The following is an 18,938-nucleotide window of genomic DNA, read 5'->3' on the forward strand; positions in this document are numbered from 1 at the left end:
CAGGGTTCCCCACAGAAATAACCACAACAGCCACAGACACTCAGCCCTTAAAAACATTAAATTCTGTACATTCTGACCCCATTTCAACAGACAGAATTCATAAACAACTTCACATGTCCACACAATAAAGCCCCAAACTAAGGGGATTTTGCGTTTTCTCCTTCTTCTTCTTCTTCTTCTTCTTCTTCTCATTCTTATTTTTCCTGCCGCCTATCCCACTAACAACATGTCTCCCCATTGGACATTTCACTGACACCAGCCAAATCTGCCAAATCTGCACCTACACGACCCAATCAAAAACGCGCATACACACGCAAAATACCCATACATTTTTATGCTGAAACATTTCCAGTTTAAACAGCTAGCCCGCCTGTGGCCTAGTGGGTAAGGTTACAGTCTTGGGAACACGGGGTCTGAGGTTCAAGCCCAGCTTGGAACACGTTTCTTTAACCTGCTTCAACCCTCACTAATAATTGTCTACTAGCCTATTTATCAATTATTGCTTTTGCACCATATTTACCCGCCGCTCACCGCTCAGTTATTAACCGGCTACAATATTGCTAAGCCACATGGATTCAACGGGAGCTCTTCTGTGCTTACTGGCCTGTGTTCTTTAAAACCACCGGCAGGTTTGCTAATGATATTTCACGCATTGCATAGCTATGGCATGGTGCTGCACTAACGAAGTCACAAACTGGTAAACCTCCGGTTTGAGGATTGAACCCTGACTCGCCCTCAGGCAGATAATTTCCTCTTTTACACTAACGTTTTCTTACGCCTACATTTGCTTGACCAAAACTCACTCACGACCACCCATATGCATTTCATCACGGCAAATGTATTCCTTTTATTAACAAGTTACACCAGTTCACCACTGTGCCATTTCTACTAACTATATTTATTCACTTGGCTACCGTACAAAACTTTCATATCAGCAAACGCCACGTTTCTATTTCTACATTCATGTTACCTCGCTCTGTTCTTTATCTAGCCACATACGCTACAAACAATTACTACTTATGTACATTCTGCAACTCCGCAGTTTGAACAGCTAATCCGTCCGTGGCCTAGTGGGTAAGGTTACAGGCTTGGGAACAGGGGGTCGTATGTTCAAGCCCAGCTTGGAACACGTTTCTTTAACTTGCTTCCACCCTCACTAATAATTGTCTACTACTTCTTAATTATTGCTTTTGCACAATATCTACCCGCCGTTCACCGTTCAGTTATTAACCGCCTACAATATTGCTAAGATATATGCATAATGACTTACCGTCTGTACGTTCAGTTATTGACCGGCTACAATATTGCTAAACCATATGGATTCAACGGAAGCTCTTCTGTGCTTACTGTTTTTTCTTTAAAACCACCGGCAGGTTCGCTCATGATATTTCACGCATTGCATAGCTATGGCATTAGCTAACGAAGTCACAGAATGGTAAACCTCACTCACTCACGGCCACCCATATGCATTTCATGACGCAAATGTATTCCTTTTATTTAAAAGTTACACCGGTTCACCACTGTGCCATTTCTACTAACTATATTTCTTCACTTGGCTACCGTACAAAACCTTAATATCAGCAAACGCCACGTTTCTACATTCATGTTACCTCGCCCTGTTCTCTATCTAGCCACATAGGCTACACACAATTACTACGTATGTACGTTCTGCAACTCCGCATTAAAACATTACATTTAAAATCATGTTTCACTCATAAGTATAACTACTAGCCCTGAACATGAGAAAAACACATTCGTGCAATAGATTACATTACAGGCAATTAATGTGTGCAATGTTATTTAACCCTCCACTTCAACAACTAACGTTCAATACCGACTGTTATATACCATTTGATAAGGAATATAAGCTCGCTCATGGTCACTCCATTTCCTTCGCACTATACTCCGTGATCATGTCAACCTTCACATACATGCCCATTCTGCTAAAAACATATTGTTTCAACTACGGAATTTCGTAATTTCATTTTAATTTCTCTCACACTGTTGTTATTCTCTCATATGCAAAGCCTGCTGGGACATATGCGTCTGCTCCTATTCTCCACTATCATGTTTTCCGGTTCTAGTTTAGCAAAACGGCGAAGAGGATTCCTACCTGCAGATAAGCCTATCAAAATGCCTTATAAACCTTACAAACACTAAAAGTGCATATCCACGAAATAACAGACAATGGAGCAGGACAGAAGGATAAACCTTACAAACACTAAAAGTGCATCTCCACGAAATAACAGACAACGGAGCAGGACAGAAGGCTACACAAGTTGCGACCTAGGGAGTTATAATTCTACGGGCGTGTTGATTATTTTGTCAGTCAAGGCTCGTTGGATGGACGTCAAATCCGTGAGTAAATACCATATTCCATCTGCGTTTCTCCTGCGTTTACGCTTACGCCACTGCATCCTTTCTCACAGCCACTGTTTTACATATATAGCAAACCGAAACTGCTGAACGGTACACGCTCATCAGACTGTACAGATTCACACAACGATAGCCATAATCCACAACCGTTTTTTGCAGGGTCGCATTTCTCATTCTCATAATAAAACGCTTTGCAAAAAGAACTGATATCTCATAAAAAACACGTTTTCAACGTACAAAAATGCCAAGTTACTAAAAAGTATTGATATCAAAATGACGCCAAGTTACGATACTACAAACAATATAGGCTATCTTGCCTCACCGAAATGACATAAGATGTATCTCAAAGCAATGCTACCCAATATTTCCTCAGTTCTTTCAAGTCACTTGGCCCTGTGTTTTCTAATCTTACCATTTCACAATGTCATGCAAACTTTCTGTCAGATCAAAGAGACAAATATTTCGAATTGCCTCATGGAACACATTGAACATTGTACATTGAAATTAATGTATAAATTCATTAATGTACAGAACTGCTGCTGAGCAACGACAGGAAGCACATTTCTCCAGAAAACATGTTTATACTTGCTTCTGAACTGAATTTGAGTACATGTGCAAGTTATTGTATATTTGCTACGTACAATAAATACTGCATGTAAAACACATATTGTACATACACACATAGAGAACTTCTTTATCCGCATGGGGACATTTCCCTGGCAGCATCTTACATTCACATTCACGAACACAATTGTACCAAGAAACATACTATCATTCACGCAACAGAAAGCCTGGGCAGCGAAATACATAGGCCTACATACCAATACAAATTGGACATACACACACCTATTCAATCAATCTTGACTGTGAGAGAGCCATCCACACATATATTTGGCCTGTTCATGTAGTGCATGCTTATACACAGGGCCAAGTGACTTGAAAGAACTGAGGAAATATTGGGTAGCATTGCTTTGAGATACATCTTATGTCATTTCGGTGAGGCAAGATAGCCTATATTGTTTGTAGTATCGTAACTTGGCGTCATTTTGATATCAATACTTTTTAGTAACTTGGCATTTTTGTACGTTGAAAACGTGTTTTTTATGAGATGGAATTTACTCAACAGAGTCAACCAAAGTGTCAGCAAGGGTGTGATAACACCAGCAGGATTCCACATGGCTTCTGTGTAGTTACTGTGTTTATGTACTGGGACAGTGAATTACACACACGAGTCTGCACACTGCAGTGGCTGACCGGTATCACCTGCATACCTCTGTCTATGGGGGAATGGGTAACCTGACACAACACCCCAAAATGCACAAGACACTCATATGTTTTAATGGATGGATAAAGAATCTGAGCATTTCACTATAATTCCACATACAAAATTATTATGAGACCTTCTGTGTTGAGATCATTGACAAAAGAAAAGGTGTGGTCTATATATCTTTCAAATAGCATGGTATTTGAGAATTGAAGATATATAGCAATCGAGATTCCTAAGTTTCATTTAGATTTATTTTGTTTGTTCTTTGTTCACACATGGTCAAAAAAAGGAAAATAGCAGAGGCCTTCTTAACCTTCATTCATAATGTAAAAGGTCTGGGATTTCACAAGCAGCCAAAATGAGTTAGAAAATATTTCATTTCAGAAGCACATCCCACTTTCTCAATATTTGATATTGTCACTTTTCATAATGAGGTTGCAGCTGTGAGTTTTGAGCATTTTCTTTTTGAAATTTATGAAACAAGGGCAAAAATAAGAGTTCAGACAAATGTTCAACGGTCACTCTAACATGTAAGCATACTTAAAAACATTAACAATTGTACTACGGAGGTAAAAACAAGATCAATAAAAGGTTAAGCAAATGCTTGTGGTTTAAATATAATCCCATAAAATTGCTAGACAATAGTTACAACTAGGCCTTGTAGCTCATGTCAGTGTTCCAGGAGCCATGCAGACAATATTCCAGCCAGGAACTGCGAGTGGGGTGGCTAGCCGGCTAGGAAGCAATAAATACTTTCTTAATCAGAGGTGTTAGCTAGCTAACATTATCTACTCAGTGTATGAAGTGTCTAATGCCACACCCACAGCTCAATAATGCATTTTAAGATTAAGCAAACCTTTGAGGCCGAGAACTGTGCATGGGGTGGCTAGTGGTACTAGCCCCGATAGCTGGCTAGCTACCAAGCAATAGGTTCTTAATCAGAGGTGTTCTTAACTAGCTAACATTATCTATTTAGCGTGCTAAATGTTGCAACCTCCAGCTGAATAATATAAATAAAAGGTTATGCACACCTTTGAGTGCTGGATCAAATTTACGGCCCTTTTATTTGCTTGTTGGTAGTTCAAATCAGAAGTGGAAATGTCCAGGGATCAGAGAAAGTCCTGCCATGTTTATCTTCCACCCATAAACTTAGCCAGCTGATTTCAGTAATTCGTTACCTCATGACTGAGGAATTGTGCTAAATAGCAAATCCAGGTGATTGGAACAAAATACTTGGAAGAACTTTAACTTTCTGAACTTGGATTTTCTACCTCTGGCTAAAACTAACTTCCTAGCTTCTGTCAGTGTTTGAGGAGACAACCACACTCATCAACTCTGCTGGCCAGGAACTACGAGTGGGATGGCTAGCAGCATTATCCCTAGTAGTCAACTAGCAAAGAATAGTTTCTTAATCAGCAGTGTTCTTAACTAGCTAACATTAGCATTAGGTAGTACAATGATTTTCTTTGTATCCCTTTAATATGTCTTTCTTAAGAAATTTTTGTTTCTTTTGTTTGACTATCGTACTTAGACTAACAGACCAATGAATCATACTCGTGATACTTGTGATGTAGCCTTGTGTGCTTTGTGAACTGCTCAGATTCTTCAATTTTATCCATTAAAACCTGCGAATAACATTTTGGAGTCTTTCCCCAAACGCTGTAATGCCCTTGTGTGCGATGGGGCTTGTAAAGTGCTTGCGTGAGACCCACCCGCTTGCTTTGATTAAATGAGGGACTGAGGCCCCTGTCAAACAGCATGAAAATGAAAAAGGAAAATAAATCTGTCACTGCAAGAAAGTCCTGGGTTCTCAGCCAAGGGCCTTTCTGTGTGGAGTTTGCATGTTCCATGTCTGTGTGGGTTTCCTCTGGGTACCCCGGTTTCCTCCCACAGTCCAAATACATACAAATGGACATTTATATAGCGCTGTTATCCAAAGCACTTTACAATTGATGCCTCTCATTCACACACACACACACCAACGGTGAAAGGCTGCCATGGTACCAATCAGCTCGTTGGGAGCAAGGGGTTAGGTGTCTTGCTCAGGGACACTTCCTGCCTCTTGCCCAATGCATGCTGGGATGGGCTCCATTACGTTTCATTACATTTATTTAGCAGATGCTTTTATCCAAAGTGACGTACAAAAGTGCATATCATGGTCATTGGACAACTACAAAAGACAGGTTCAATGAGGTACAAGTATCGCTGCGACCCTGAACAGGAATTAATGGGTATAGATAATGGATGTTTCTATTTAAATTTTAATTTGAGCAGTAGAGAAAAAAACCCTGTTTTTAATTTCAAGTCAAAACTTTAAACTGAAAGGTAATACATGAACCTTTTCCTATTTTCTTTTTTCATTTTGGGCTGAATAATCCTCCATGGCCCAATAGCAAGCAAAATAATGCAAAATGGATGCTCCACTAAATCATTTCAAACACATTGCTCTGAAGTCACCACATAATTAACCTTTGACCCTACAAAAGAAAAAAAACAGGTAACAGAGAACAATTCCTCAGTTACCACCAGCTAGTTTGATACTTATTATAATATATTGTGTCTTAAATGTAGATATTGATGTTCTGACATGTATCAATTTATTTTGCAGCCATGTCTTTTGCTCACAGCACGTTCAAATGAGCTATTCTCAATAGAAAGCATAAAGCAAACTCTACCCTTAACACATTAAACTCGAGGACACGCATGTTCAGGCAAGCAGAATTTCTTTCTCACGGTCGCGAGCAAATGCATGACAATCACACTTTTCAGGTTTAATCCCGGCTCAAACCCAAGATGAAAACGGACCGCCTCATATGGATTTAGCTGCTCTGTGTTTTGGCCTTGTGGAGTATGTGAGAGATAAAAAGGAATTAGGACGAGATTAGGCCTTTCATGAGGATGTGGAGTCCCCCTCGTGAGTGACGGACATGCCTGGGAGGGAGGAAGCCGCCCCCCTCCAGGCCTCTAGCCTCATTAGTGCAGCGAGCGCCACTGACACGGCACGCTACTGCTGTGCACTGACTGTGGAGACAGGCCAGCACTGCTGTGCACTGACTGTGGGGACAGGCCAGCACACTACTGCTGTGCACTGACTGTGAGGACAAGCCAGCACGCTACTGCTGTGCACTGACTGTGGGGAAAGGCCAGCACTGCTGTGCACTGACTGTGGGGACAGGCCAGCACTGCTGTGCACTGACTGTGAGGACAGGCCAGCACTGCTGTGCACTGACTGTGGGGACAGGCCAGCACTGCTGTGCACTGACTGTGAGGACAGGCCAGCACTGCTGTGCCCTGACTGTGGGGACAGGCCAACACTGCTGTGCACTGACTGTGGGGACAGGCCAGCACTGCTGTGCACTGACTGTGAGGACAGGCCAGCACACTACTGCTGTGCACTGACTGTGGGGACAGGCCAGCACGCTACTGCTGTGCACTGACTGTGAGGACAGGCCAGCACGCTACTGCTGTGCACTGACTGTGGGGACAGGCCAGCACTGCTGTGCACTGACTGTGAGGACAGGCCAGCACTGCTGTGCCCTGACTGTGGGGACAGGCCAACACTGCTGTGCACTGACTGTGGGGACAGGCCAGCACTGCTGTGCACTGACTGTGGGGACAGGCCAGCACTGCTGTGCACTGACTGTGGGGACAGGCCAGCACTGCTGTGCACTGACTGTGAGGACAGGCCAGCACACTACTGCTGTGCACTGACTGTGGAGACAGGCCAGCACTGCTGTGCACTGACTGTGGGGACAGGCCAGCACTGCTGTGCACTGACTGTGGGGACAGGCCAGCACTGCTGTGCACTGACTGTGGGGACAGGCCAGCACTGCTGTGCACTGACTGTGAGGACAGGCCAGCACACTACTGCTGTGCACTGACTGTGGAGACAGGCCAGCACTGCTGTGCACTGACTGTGGCGACAGGCCAGCACTGCTGTGCACTGACTGTGAGGACAGGCCAGCACTGCTGTGCACTGACTGTGAGGACAGGCCAGCACACTACTGTTGTGCACTGACTGTGGGGACAGGCCAGCACTGCTGTGCACTGACTGTGAGGACAGGCCAGCACTGCTGTGCACTGACTGTGAGGACAGGCCAGCACTGCTGTGCACTGACTGTGGGGACAGGCCAGCACTGCTGTGCACTGACTGTGGGGACAGGCCAGCACACTACTGCTGTGCACTGACTGTGGGGACAGGCCAGCACACTACTGCTGTGCACTGACTGTGAGGACAGGCCAGCACTGCTGTGCACTGACTGTGAGGACAGGCCAGCACCGCTGTGCACTGACTGTGGGGACAGGCCAGCACTGCTGTGCACTGACTGTGGGGACAGGCCAGCACTGCTGTGCACTGACTGTGGGGACAGGCCAGCATGCTACTGCTGAATGAGAATGAGGCCAGAGGGGGCTCTGTGGCTTCCTTGTTATGTGGAAGAAAGAGAACATAAACCCAGTCATGGAGAAATGCCATCAATCTTGATTATGTACAAACAAACACAGACTGTGTGTATGAGGCTCAAACTGACCAATTAAGCAGGAATGAAACACAGACATGACTCCAGGGATGGACCCAGCACACTGATACACACACTCACACGTGCACATGCACACACAATCAAACATTCACAAATGCACACACACACACACACATGACATGGACATGAACATACATGCACACACACATATTCAACATTCACACAAACACACACACAACATAGACACACACCCTCATGCATACATGCACACACAGATACTCACAGGCACACCTCACATTACATTACATTAATTTAGCAGATGCTTTTATCCAAAGCGACGTACAAAAGTGCATATCATGGTCATTGGAACAAGTACAAAACACACACACACACAACATACACACACACAGGTGCGCATACATGCACATACTCATAGGCACACACATATGCAGAAGCACACACTCAACATACATACAAACACTCAACACAAACACACACGCACGCACACTCAAAATACCCACACACTCAACACACACATACAAGTATGTACACATACACATGCACACACACTCAACATGCACGTATGTACATACATACACTCCACATACACACACACACACAGTAAAAAAGAGGTCAGTTGCATAAGGACTGCAGCACGTCTTCTTTGATCACACTATCCACACTCTACCTGAAAGCCACGTGCCCTTCGTTATCCTCTCTCCTAACTGCTGTTGATTCTGTTTAATTAGGTAGTTCTGTGGGAGAGTTTGATGAGCGACAGCCTTCCTTTGGTCTTCTTATGGAAGCGACAGCGTCACGTGGAACTCCATCGAGCACTTCGCACGGAGATAAAAACAGACCTGCCCCTGCCATCACAGGCGGGAAACAAAACGAGGGCTGGTTAGCCTCGTGTGGATGGACTGCTTTTTAAAACACGCAGCGGGAGTGAATGAGGAGGCAGTGCGTATTCAGGAATATGACAAAGGCAGGCAGATTGTTGGTGGAATCTGCACAGGCACTCAGAGAAGTGCAATCAAATAAATGCTGAATCAACAGAACATTTGAAAGTCACACTGAATGGCAAACAATAATCCCATTGCTGCCCTAAGTACATTTCAAAAGAGCATTTAAGAATTTAAGAAGGGGCACAATTTATTGATTCAAGTCTGAGGTTATCACTATAACACCCCTTTTGTCTTACAAGTGCCCTCAGTAGCACATTGTTTATGCTGCTCCTGTGCTCCTCTTCAGAGAAGACACCAGGAGTCAGACACAGGTATGGAACCTCTCCATCGCTTATCCCAGAAACACAAAGCACTGAGACCCGGGGCTATGTGATAATCTCTCCTCTTTCCCTCTAATATCCCAGCATCCCCCTCTGCCCTTCTGGGTTTTTCCTTATGTTACGCAGAGAAGTTGCTGACATTCAGGCCTGGACCACCATTAGGTACCAGGCTATCTTATTTAGGCCATTACTTGGTAATATCCATATTTCACAAAATGTATACCTTAAGAATCAGCGACATAGCACCAAGCTAACTATTTCATTTATTTATTTATTTATTTATTTTTACAGTGTAAGTAATTTCAGATTCCCCAGTCATATATCCATCCAATATCTAACCCTTATTCCAGCTCAGGGTCATGGGGGGTACTGGAGCGTATCCCAGCGTGCATTGGGTGGGAGTCAGGAATATATCATAGACAGGCCACCAATCTATCACACACACCATTCACTCACACACTCATACCTATGGAGGCGGGTTAATTGTCTTGGCTGAGTGATTAAGTCGCTGGAGTGTGCAAAAGAGGCCAGAATGCATTAATTAGAAACAAAATCCCAAAAACACAGCACTGAGGAATTGTGAACACAAGCTGGCATGCATTAATTGTTTTAGTTTGTCTTGCATGTCAGAGTTTTATTTATTGAAATGCCTCCTGAGGGTAGCAATGGATGTGATTGGTTCTATCAGGCATTCAATCAAAAAAAGGAGGGGATGGGGTCATTTGCAGCAGGAAATGTGAGCCTTATCTCCACTCAACATGGAAATATATATTACATTTGGGCAAAATGACCCATTTTTACATTTTATTACACTACGGGCCCTGCTGAAATTTAAATTAATTTAAAAAATGAGAAAAAAAGATATTTTTTTACTTTTTAAAATCACTTTCCACCCAAACCTCCTTCTCCTGGACTGAATTGAATAATATTTGATTGATTAATTCTGCCAAATATTTCACTGTATTTAGCCTATGTCAAGCAGCTTGATGTGTTATTGCATAATTTAAATGTCAAGCAGCTTGATGTGTTATTGCATAATGTTTTTTTTTAAAACTGAGCAAAATAAAGAGTAATGGAAGGGATCTGGTGAGCCTTGAACCCAGGTCGTCAGCAGGAGAGACTACCGCACTAACAGCCACACAAATTCAGTACAGAACTTAGGCCACCACTTGGACATATGAGGCTGTTGTCTGGGCATACAATGAATAATGGCCCCACCTTCTCCTTTTGCTGATTGGGTGCCTAAAGGAGCCAATCATATCTAATGTTGACCTCTGAATGCATTTCATTGTATAAAATGATGTGTGTTTGGCGGTGTACATGATTGAGCAAGCAAAGGGCTCTGACATGGAAACCTGGAATTAAACTACCCACAATCCCAAAGAGCTGAAATGACATCGTTTTCATGCAGTTGTGTGTACACACTCACAGACAAGCACCAATAAACGAACACATAATATGTCCATGTTTTTCTTTCAAATAGGCTACATGGGGAGCTAACGGTGGCAATCAGTCATTCAGTAACATCCCAGGGATAAAACCACACACTTAGGTATTAAAGAATATTTTCAGACTAATCAAAAAGATGTTCTTGTTCACCCAAATTGCGTCTTGTGTCATACAACGCACATGGGCTCAGAGAGGTCGACCACAGGTCAACAGGAGGGAACAGAGTTAAGTTTGGAGGTTCATCTGAGTGAATTATGTAATAACGAGCATGTCCACCACCAAACAAATGCAGCTTTTGAGATTCAGACAGAACCGAGACTCCAGACACTGGGCTCAGAATCATCTGCAGGGACAGATGAAGAAAACCTCTCAGTGCATTAGAGTGAGCCACATGACTGCTCTCAAGTCTCTGCCTAGAGGAGACAGATAACATTCTGACTCCTAAGGCTCTTTCTCCCATCTCTAATCTGAGTCCCGTTACCCTCCCACAATGTCGAGACCTACCTCGCCTCCTACGGTCGTTTTGTTTAGCCTTCTTACCCATTTTCACTTTTCTCCCGTGAAGAGACATTACAATATGAAAGCCACAACTCCACTTCAACCAATCAAGCTCTACATCTGAATTCAGCATAGTTAATCATCACACTACAGGAGAACACTTCAAAACAAACTCAGGTTCAAAACACGGCCAGAGACCCGCACTGAGGTGGGTGTCAGGCCTCAGTGCCCCCCCAGTGCCTGACCGTACTAGACTGTGCTTGATACATCGATCTTATCGGAGATCAATCCCAGGCTGGACGCTTGTGAATAAGGACTTGTCTTAAAAGCATGCTGCTTCCCATCAATGTGCCTGCAGGTGAATGAAGCAGGGTGGATCAGGGCAGGCTCTGAGGGCAATTAATCGATGTTGGCTACTTTGAAACCTTTGTGCCAGAGCGTTCTGCGTCTTTGATTACCGAGAAACCGGTGACCGGCTCAGTGATTGAGAACGCCGAGGAGCAAGAGCAGGAGAGGACTGGAAACAAAACGCCGAGCCAAGGGCAGGCTGGGATCGCCACTGACAACAAGATGATTTATTCCTGCGTATCCTGTGTTGGCTAATACAGACAATGCAAAACCTTATAACTTGGCGGCTAAACCTGTTGTGCTATTTTGAGCCTTTTTACAGATGTGCAGGTTTACACGTACGCTGGTGAGCATATACAGTACATTAACTAACCCACAAAATCACACAGACATTCACAGCCATATAAACACTATCACACACAACAGACACGAGCAATCACTCAAGGACACAACACTTGACCAAAGGCAATATATTAGCTGTGCGGTTGCAGTATAGCCGCATGACAGCAACATTACATTGTCAGAGCCACACTGTGACATGCTGTGGTTACAGTTTGCTGTAAGGGCTCAGAGTCACAGGCACAGGCAAACATGGATGAACAGATGCAAAACAGATGCTGACACATGGACTTTTGTTGTTCATAGTGCACCATACCACAGACGGCTGCTGCTGATTGGCCAGGTCTCTCCCCATTTACTTTGCATCACCACTAATTAACACTGAAGGCCACTTGGTCCCAAGGGTCTGTTATTCTGTGATTTTGTGTTGGCAGGCTGCAGATTCTCACACTCCAAGGTGCATAACTGTCTTTTAACAGAGTGCAAAAGATTGGATGAGACAGGCTAATTAACACAGACAAGAGACAAACAGAATGGAAACAATCTCATCTTGCTTAGCATGACTGCAGTGCCACTGATAATTGTGTGTGTGTGTGTGTGTATACAGTATTTGTGTGGGTGAGTTTCCCTTTCTGAAGGAAAACACATTACCAAATACATACATTCCTACTACCATATTTATAGCAATCTTTAACTCCAAAATATATGTAGTGGATAATATAATTTTGCTTATTTTTTTTGTTATGGACCACAGCGGGGAGAAGTACTATTTCAATGGGGTAAGAGGAACAGGGCTTGTAAATGACACTGGCATGTCAAGTACATCAAATTTATGAATTTCAAATAGCACATAGACACACAACAACTTTATACCTGTAGATTGCATGATTTTTTAAACAATAGTTTAGTCTGCTAAAATGCAACAATTAAAGAAGTTTCTAATTCTTGCATTTCTGATGCAAGACTAATACCTGACATACAGAGAAATTTGATTTAATTTCTCTTTCATTGCAGATGGATACTGGGTGTGGAGGAGGTGCCAGGAGTCCAAACCCGTTGTGGTACTGCATAACATGGAGGAGGTGCCAGGAGGGCCAAACCCATCACAAAACTGCATAACGTGGAGGAGGTGCCAGGAGTCCAAACCATTGCGGTACTGCATAACATGGAGGAGGTGCCAGGAGGGCCAAACCCATCACAAAACTGCATAACATGGAGGAGGTGCCAGGAGTCCAAACCTGTCACGGTACTGCATAAACTCTTCTGACAGTCGGACAGGTGCGGAACAGCAGAACAGTGGGAAAACAACCGAGCGTCGAGTTGTCGCCATGCCGACGGTCCAAAGTCTGTCTCTGCGCATCAGGGAAAGCGCTCTCTGAATGAGCCTGCCCTGTCCTGGATGAGCTCACCGCACACGCTCCACCTGCTGCACTGCCTCTGGGTCAGACCCAGCCAAAACATTTCATTCATTCATTTATTTATTTATTTAAGTACCGCTCCCGTTCAGAAGCTTTCTGGTGCTACCTTAAAATTCAGCATGACCGAGCATCTGGCAGCATTACCAGTGTATAAATATGCAACATGGTCGTGAAGTATGACACCTTAGGGTCTGATTATAGCACAGCTAAACACAACACATTCTGTGGCTCAGGAAAAGGCTTCACTTTCTTTATATATCTCGTACTATCAAGCAGAGCATCAGAATGCTCAATGGCCACATTTATGCACATATCTATTCCTAGACCTCTTCATCTAACGTGTGCTGCCATTAGATGTATGCTTCCATTTTTTTGTGTTTTCTTTCTCAGGCTGCTTTTTTCATGGTGTGTTCTACAAACTAGTATGTGCTGCAAACATAAATTACAGTGTGTTTAAGAAGCCATGTGTTTACCATCAACTGAAAAAAATTATTTCTTCATTTGGAAACACCTGTTTCCTAACAGCAAAGAAGGAGATTATTCCTCATATGTGCAGTAATGTAGTCTGGCTACATCTGTCTGTCCCACACTCTAAAGGCAGGAGGAAATCACTAAGATTGCCGGCATAATCAGGCCCACAGTTTACTCTCACAGTTCCAGTCTGTAGCCTGGCTCTCTGCTGCACCCAACGCCCAGATCGTTCGGGAAGAACGGGAAACTCCATCTCCAGCAGAGGAGTCATGCCCAGGCTTGATCCCCACCCCCAGACTGCGCTCGATCCCCACCCCCAGACTGCGCTCGATCCCCACCCTCAGACTGCGCTCGATCCCCACCCCCAGACTGCGCTCGATCCCCACTCCCAGACTGCGCTCGATCCCCACCCCCAGACTGCGCTCGATCCCCACTCCCAGACTGCGCTCGATCCCCACCCTCAGACTGCGCTCGATCCCCACCCCCAGACTGCGCTCGATCCCCACCCCCAGACTGCGCTCGATCCCCACCCCCAGACTGCGCTCGATCCCCACCCCCAGACTGCGCTCGATCCCCACCCCCAGACTGCGCTCGATCCCCACTCCCAGACTGCGCTCGATCCCCACCCCCAGACTGCGCTCGATCCCCACCCCCAGACTGGGCTCGATCCCCACCCTCAGACTGCGCTCGATCCCCACCCCCAGACTGCGCTCGATCCCCATCCCCAGACTGCGCTCGATCCCCACCCCCAGACTGCGCTCGATCCCCACTCCCAGACTGTGCTCGATCCCCACCCTCAGACTGCGCTCGATCCCCACCCCCAGACTGCGCTCGATCCCCACCCCCAGACTGCGCTCGATCCCCACTCCCAGACTGCGCTCGATCCCCACCCTCAGACTGCGCTCGATCCCCACCCCCAGACTGCGCTCGATCCCCACCCCCAGACTGCGCTCGATCCCCACCCCCAGGCTGTGCTCGATCCCCACCCTCAGACTGCGCTCGATCCCCACCCCCAGGCTGTGCTCGATCCCCACCGTCAGACTGCTGGGGTCACCGCCAGGATCGTTTCGCACCCCTAGACTGCTGGGGTCACCCCCAGGATCGTTTCGCACCCCTAGACTGGTGTGTCTAAAGAGCCTCAAAATGCTGAAAAATCACCAGACCCACTCCTGCACACAGTCTCCAGCAAGGGAGCCGCTCTCAGTGCAAAGGGCTTTCAATCCCAGGCTTACAAACAAAACCCTTCACAATAATCACAGTGCTTTACTTTACCATACAACCAGCATTACGTGCTACAGGACAGTCAATCCAATAACAAACAATAGCTAATGATTGGTTGATGATGGTCTTGCGCAAACTGAAAATAACACACCATACTCCACTACTCAGGTGCACAAACAGCCTGACAGCCACTTTTTTTCCCCCAATAACTCTGAAACTGGAATAAGTGCTCATTTTCAGCTTCCTGAAAACACAACAACCTCTGTTAATAACAACAAAAAACCCTGCAATATGTATTAAAATATTAAATATTATTTAAATCACTTGGACTGAGACCAATTTGACTGTGCTCATCAAAGCCTTTAGTTTTAATTAAGGAACGAGGCATGTGTCTTTGAACTCACAAGACAGAGATCTCCAAAGGTCCGATTGGAACATCTCTAGTGTAGCTTCTACTAGGCTGAAAAGGAATCCACATGGGCTTTCCTTCACTCCTCACTAATACTCCTTTCTTGCTGTATTCTTTGCCCGGTGGATGAGCTAGAACAGCCAGGGGACTGGCAGAGTACATCGTGTATGCACGTGCTTTGGCCTTTTTCTCCATCCGTGAGAAAGCTATTTCATGCTCAGCAAAAAGGGAGAATATTAAGAGGGTGAAATGGCACAGTTCCTGTGAATGGAAAGGGCAGGGGATTTTTCTCAAACAGGCTAAGTGTATTCTTCATGTGGAGCTATGTCACCATGGAAAGAGGGAATTAAGATACGTATAAGATTAAAGGATCTGTTTTGTATTCAAACACTTGATAATCTATTAAACGTGGGTGCATTACAGCACTTCCTTGGTAGCATGTATTCGCAGAATTGGCATTCCCTTTAAACACTGGAACTTAATTTACGATTTAACTACCGTAATGTTAAACATATGATCTAACGTGCCCTCTTAGGCTTGGTGATGAACCAGGGGCTGGCTTTCAAATTTAACGTCCTAAAATCAGGTTTGAATAAGTGAAGCCGTTTTGAGTCACGTTCCTCTTTGTGAAAGGAGCAACCGACTGCAACATAAATCAGTGTCTTGTTAAAGAACCGCCTTGTCCTCGCGCACTTCGCACACATTCCAGAACAGGGGTGGGCAATTCCGGTCCTGGATGGTCGGTGTGCAGGGCTATGTAGGTTTCTGTTTCCACCAATTAACCTGATCAGGTTAAATCAGCTAATTAGCTGTATACACTCGTAGATTAGTTCACAGTGACACAAGAACAGTCTTCAGCTGTCATTCATGCGCTTATCAAGAAATGTAGCTTTAAAAAATCAGATGGTGTAAATGTAAATGCGAATTAAGTAATTAAGGCCATACGTTGGCATACAAACCACGAACAGATACGGCCCTTGTTACCCACCTCAGTTCTAGAACAACCTTTGCCTTATTTACAAATAACCTTTGTAGTTGTTCGCACGGCCCTGAAGCAACCTAAACCAGTTGTTGTGACACGCCCACTCGCCCTTACGAGGCCAGCGAACAAATGTTGCGCTACTTGGCCGTCGCTTGCAGTCCGAAAACGAAGTGTGACAGCTACAAAATTGCATTTTCTTCTAATACCTGTTAAATTAAGGCAAGTACATCACACTTAAACCGTAAACACAGCAATATCCAAGCAGATGCTAAGGAATATGTTCTAAATACCCAATTGCAATGGTTTTTCATGCTTCGTTTACAGTGGGGAAAAAACTAGTATCTTGTCGGCAGATTTACAGGCTTCATTTTAGATAACCAGACACTTTAGTTAGTTTTGTTAATTTGTTTGTAGAGGCTAGCGCGTCATTTCTCAAGAGTTCGGAATTCAGGAACAGGTCGATCGTACGCAAGGCTATGAGAAACTAAAGAGTCAATTTACTTCGCTGTCAAACACATTTAAAAGACGCAAGTGAAGGTTGAGCAAGACGCAATATATTTTGATTGTTGTGACAGAACTTACTATTAAGTGGGATAATTTAAAATCTTTGAGCACACAACGGGTCGACTGAGACAGGTGAAGGTCCCAGTGTAACTCGATTACCTACGTTGCCTACAGCACATTTGCGGGCATTTTTTTCTCCAAATTCTGAACAACGCAGTTCGCTCGTTATCGCGTGCAGTTGAGAGTTTAGTTTAACAACTCTACCTGTTTAATTACTACACGTTGATTACAGGCTTTGAATAGAACATCTGCTTCAGTGGCAGCCAATAAATTATGACTCTGCATAGGACTGAAAGGTGATTCAAAACTACCTTTCGTAAACTGGGTACAACTATAAAACATGGTGGGCTAATAATAGCGTATATGTAACTTGGATTTGATTTATATTCCAACGTCACTTCACGAAATAAGTAAGATTCAACATTGGGCTGGGTGATCTGTGTAGCTTGTAATAGCTACGCATAGGGGGTAACTGATTATACCAATGTGCTTCTAAAACAGCATCGTATATTGTTCCCAGCAAAGGATCATGAAAACGTCCAAAACTAGCCTACAGTTTCCACATAAAAAATGACAGGACAGTGCACCTAGGTGCAAAATGATAAGTTAATACAGCTTGATACAGTGTAAAAGGAAATATACCGATGTGTCTTACCATAAGGAGATTCATAGTCTTGGACTGAATGCAATGTCCCCAAGTATCCCGTCGACAAGCGAAGTAGATTCCTTTTTGTTGGTGTTGTTGTTGTTGTTTTTTGTAGCAATCAAAACCCAATAAAGGCTCCTTTTTGTAAACAGGAAGAAGTTGTAAATGTAAATGTGATGTAAAAAACACAATATTTAAACCATTGAGTCTGTTTACAGGAACGCGCTTGCACACTGCATAGCACTTGCTAACCAGTACAGCGCACAGTCACTTTGCGAATTGAGCGATGTTGTGTGTCCCATATTCTTGCACGCCCTCCCCACTGCCGACGGCACGCAATAATGCAAAATTGTAGATCACCTGGAAACTACTCAAGTCGACGAACGAGTGCCTCTCATTTATGGATAAATATCAAAATATGTTTTACAAGTGAACAATTCTGACATAATTCATAATTATGTAATTACCAGTCTACTCATATTTGTGGATAATTTAGATTTGTGAAACTAGTGACAGCATTATTATAGCTAAATATTTCGTTGGCTGAGTAGAGTCACATAGCCCCACGAAAAAAGATTGACTACTGATAATATAATGTTTTCGATTATATGCGGGTGAAATATAACTGGGGAGTCAGCTTTGGTGACAGGAAATTCATGAAATACCGCCACTCCTATTTATGCACTTTTGTTCTGATATTTCCTTTTGTTCGCACGCAAACTCGCCCACTTAAGCCGTCATGCCTGTTTGCTCATCACACCGACGAAGCGGGCCCTGTCCTTCCCGTGCGGAACTGCAGATACCGAAGGCGACACATAGGGGCTGTCAAGTGTATGCAAGGTTCACCGGTCATAGTGGTTACATCGGCGGCTTGGTCACCACCAGGGGACCAGGGATGGAGCACCAAAAATGCCGAAATAAATAAATGCCCAAGAAAAATGTACAAAAAATAAATGAATGTACATGGAAATAAAGTAATTCATAGATACAATTTGACATAAATGGTTATTTCTGCATTTATTTCTATGTATGTCTTGAAACATTCATTTCTGTATATATTTATTTCTGTATTTATTTATTCTTTGATTCATTTATTTTTTCGATATTTTTTTCATATCTATTTCTAGATGAATGTAATTTTGTACATAGTTATTTCCTAGTTTTTTTGTATTTCTTTGTACACAATT

The 18,938-nt window shown here is 44.0% G+C and overlaps 1 protein-coding gene across 2 annotated transcripts in view; it reads right to left on the reverse strand.

Annotated features, from left to right (window-relative positions):
* The window catches only part of gipr (gastric inhibitory polypeptide receptor), a 64,561-nt gene extending 46,375 nt beyond the window's left edge, over positions 1-18,186 (reverse strand). Inside the window, exons 1-2 of one of the 2 annotated variants that reach the window (XM_035385632.1) lie at positions 18,112-18,186; positions 17,761-17,889 (exon numbers count right to left, since the gene is read on the reverse strand). The gene's annotated coding sequence lies outside the window, so the exon portion shown is untranslated. Of the gene's footprint in view, positions 1-17,760 lie in introns of both variants that reach the window. The other variant, XM_035385631.1, reaches the window with a different exon arrangement.
* Positions 18,187-18,938: the final 752 nt, after the last annotated feature.

This window comes from Anguilla anguilla, chromosome 12 (assembly GCF_013347855.1).
Source record: "Anguilla anguilla isolate fAngAng1 chromosome 12, fAngAng1.pri, whole genome shotgun sequence".
NCBI classification, from domain to species: domain Eukaryota; kingdom Metazoa; phylum Chordata; class Actinopteri; order Anguilliformes; family Anguillidae; genus Anguilla; species Anguilla anguilla.